The sequence below is a fragment of the Haematobia irritans genome, chromosome 4, assembly GCF_050003625.1.
Source record: "Haematobia irritans isolate KBUSLIRL chromosome 4, ASM5000362v1, whole genome shotgun sequence".
Taxonomy (NCBI): Eukaryota; Metazoa; Arthropoda; class Insecta; order Diptera; family Muscidae; genus Haematobia; species Haematobia irritans.
In genome coordinates, this window is record NC_134400.1 from 193500204 (window position 1) to 193503866 (window position 3663).

Sequence of the window (3663 nt, forward strand, 5' to 3'; positions counted from 1 at the left end):
AAAATTTACAATGAAATTATAAGTGAACCGGTTAATTCCATAAAGTGGCGATAAAATAATTCAAAATAAAAAAATTCTCAAAATTTCGCATTTCTTTTTTGTAAAAAATTGCGTCCCCTTCATAAATAATTAGCATTTTTTTCCAAATACGAAAACTTCTTTAGCAAGTGCAAAAAAAATTAATAATATCAAAAAAATAAAAAAAAAATTGAATTTGTCGAAAAATATTTAATTGTGTTCGTTGTATTGACGGTTTTAAAATAGTTTAGTTACTCGTAATACTTTCTAAAATTAACCCACATTTTCATTCCTAGTGGCATCACCTTTTTCTGAGTGCATAGAGTATATTCTTGACCACAGTGTAAATTCCAAAGCCCAATCCCATAAATGAAACAAAAAAAAATGGATATTTTTAAATATAAATAGTTTTTGTTTATTTATTAAAAATTTGAAATATTTTTAATGCGTATGGCATTAAAGATTGCATTAATAAGTATGCCTGTTATAGTAAATAAATTTTTATATATTTTTCTATGGCAAATAAAATTAGAGTAACGTCGTCACCCCGATTATTTATTTATTTATTTTTTTTTTGTTATTTTATTGACTATCTGCCATCCATATCATCATGGAAATAAAAAGTGTTAAAATAATTTTTTATATGTTTTGTTTTATTTTTTTTTTCAAAACTAAAATCATTTAAAACCTTTCATCTTTGCCACTTAAGTGTACATTAATTCTTATTAAAAACAAATAACACTCAATATCGAATATCAAATCTAAATTCAAGTTGAAAGCAATCATTCAAAATTTTGGTTGATATAAAGACAAAAAAACAAAAAAAAAATAAAATCAGAAATTGTAAATCATGAAACACAAACACTGACATTTGAAATGATGGGCTTAAAATTTACAGTCCGTCCGACCTTCTCAATCTGTCCAGTTTTAATACCAAATAAATAGTCTGTCTGGCCGCTTTGTCTGTCCATGCATAGGTCTTACCCTCTAATATTATTGTTGTTATTTTTTTTTAATATCTAAAGATTGTCCAAGAGGTTTTTTTATCAATGCGCATGTGTGCCGCTTTGCATATGCTAATGTCTACTATTATAGGAAAAATTTAAAAAAAAAAATTTTTTTGTATAGCCAGTGGATGTTGCTTCTTTTTTCTACGTTTGTTGAATATTGAACCTTATTCATTTTTATTATTTTGGATTTTTTTTCTTTCGATAATTGTTGTTGTGACTTTGTTGTTTGATTCTTGGCTTAGACCATTTGTTTGTCCATCTGTCTTCAGTATGATTTTTGTTTTAATTAAAGAAATAGTAGTAGTACTACTATTACTACTAACTAACCAAGTGGCTTAACATCTATGAGACTAACTAATTTGTGTTGATGGAACAAACGACATTGGCGGTAGAAAACACATCCATACATTTTTAATGAAATAAAAACACGTCACTGGTATTTGAATACTCCCAAAAAAAATTTTTTTTTTTCTTTTGTTATTACGACAATGTGAAGAATATTGAAGAAGCTCGTGCTGTTATGGGTCTTTCTAATATTAATTATTATAATTATAATCTTAAACAAATAAACAGAGGTCAGGGTTTTGAAAATATCTTGTAATAATAAAAAAAAAACAAGTACGGAAAGTCTAAAGTCGGGCGGTGCCGACTATATTATACCCTGCACCACTTTGTAGATCTAAATTTTCGATACCATATCACATCCGTCAAATGTGTTGGGGGCTATATATAAAGGTTTGTCCCAAATACATACATTTAAATATCACTCGATCTGGACAGAATTTGATAGACTTCTACAAAATCTATAGACTCAAAATTTAAGTCGGCTAATGCACAAGGGTGAAACACAATGTTAGTAAAAAAATATGGGAAACGTTTAAATCTGAAGCAGTTTTGAGGAAACTTCGCAAAAGTTTATTTATGATTTATCGCTCGATATATATGTATTAGAAGTTTAGGAAAATTAGAGTCATTTTTACAACTTTTCGACTAAGCAGTGGCGATTTTACAAGGAAAATGTTGGTATTTTGACCATTTTTGTCGAAATCATTAAAACATATATATGGGAGCTATATCTAAATCTGAACCGATTTCAACCAAATTTGGCACGCACAGCAACAATGCTAATTCTACTCCCTGTGCAAAATTTCAACTAAATCGGAGCAAAAAATTGGCCTCTGTGGTCATATGAGTGTAAATCGGCCGAAAGCTATATATTGGAGCTATATCTAAATCAAAACCGATTTCAACTAAATTTGGCACGCATAGCTACAATGCTAATTCTACTCCCTGTGCAAAATGTCAACTAAATCGGAGCAAAAAATTGGCCTCTGTGGTCATATGAGTGTAAATCGGACGAAAGCTATATATGGGAGCTATATCTAAATCTGAACCGATTTCAACCAAATTTGGCACGCATGGCTACAATGCTAGTTCTACTCCCTGTGCAAAATTTCAACCAACTTGGGGTAAAACTCTGGCTTCTGGGACCGTAGTAGTCCATATCGGGCGAAAGATATATATGGGAGCTATATCTAAATCTGAACCGATTTCAATAAAATTTGGCACACTTGACTATAGTACTAATTGTTCTTCTTGTGCAAATTTTTAGGCAAATTAGGGTAAAACTCTGGCTTCTGGGGCCCATATTGGGCCAAATATATATATGGGAGCTATATCTAAATCAGAACCGATTTCTTCCAAAATCAATAGGGATCTATTCTGAGCCAAAACACATACTTGTGCCAAATTTGAAGTCGATTGGACTAAAACTGCGACCTAGACTTTGATTACAAAAATGTGTTCACGGACAGACGGACATCCCTATATCGACTCAGGAGCCCACCCTTAGCATTTTTGCCAAAGACACCATGTGTCTATCTTGTCTCCTTCTGGGTGTTGCAAACATATGCACTAACTTATAATACCCTGTTCCACAGTGTGGACAAAAAAAAAAACAAAAAAAAATACATGTATATAATTTGCAAAATTTTATTTCTATAAAACATTTTGTCCAAAATATTATGTCTTTAGAAAATTTTGTCAAAATTTTACTTCTATAGAATGTTTTGTCAAAATTTTTTTCTGTAAAAAATTTTGTTAAAATACTATTTCTTTGATTATACAGTTAAGTTAAAATTTTTTAAAATTAAAAAAAAAAATTGTGTTTGAGTTTAAAAATTTTATTTCTATAGAAAATTTTGTCTAAATATTATTTTTTTTTTTTAATTTTGTCAAAATATTTTTCCTTTAAAAAAATTTCTCAAAATTTTATTTCTAAGAAAGTTTTCTCAACATTTTATTTTTATAGAAAAGTTTGCCAATATTTTATTTCAATAGAAATTTTTGTAAAATTTTATTTCTATAGAAAATTTTGCCAATATTTTATTTGAATAGAAAATTTTCTCAAAATTTTATTTCTATAGAAAAATTTGTCAAACCTTTGTCAAAATTTAGAAAATTTTCTCAAATTTTTTTTATGTTGATAATTTTCTCAAAATTTTATTTTTATAGAAAATTTTATAAAAATTTTATTTCTATAAAAAATGTTCTCAAAATTTTATTTAAACAGAAAAAATTGTCAAAATTTTATTTCTATAGAAAATTATCTCAAAATTTTATTTCTATAGAAAGT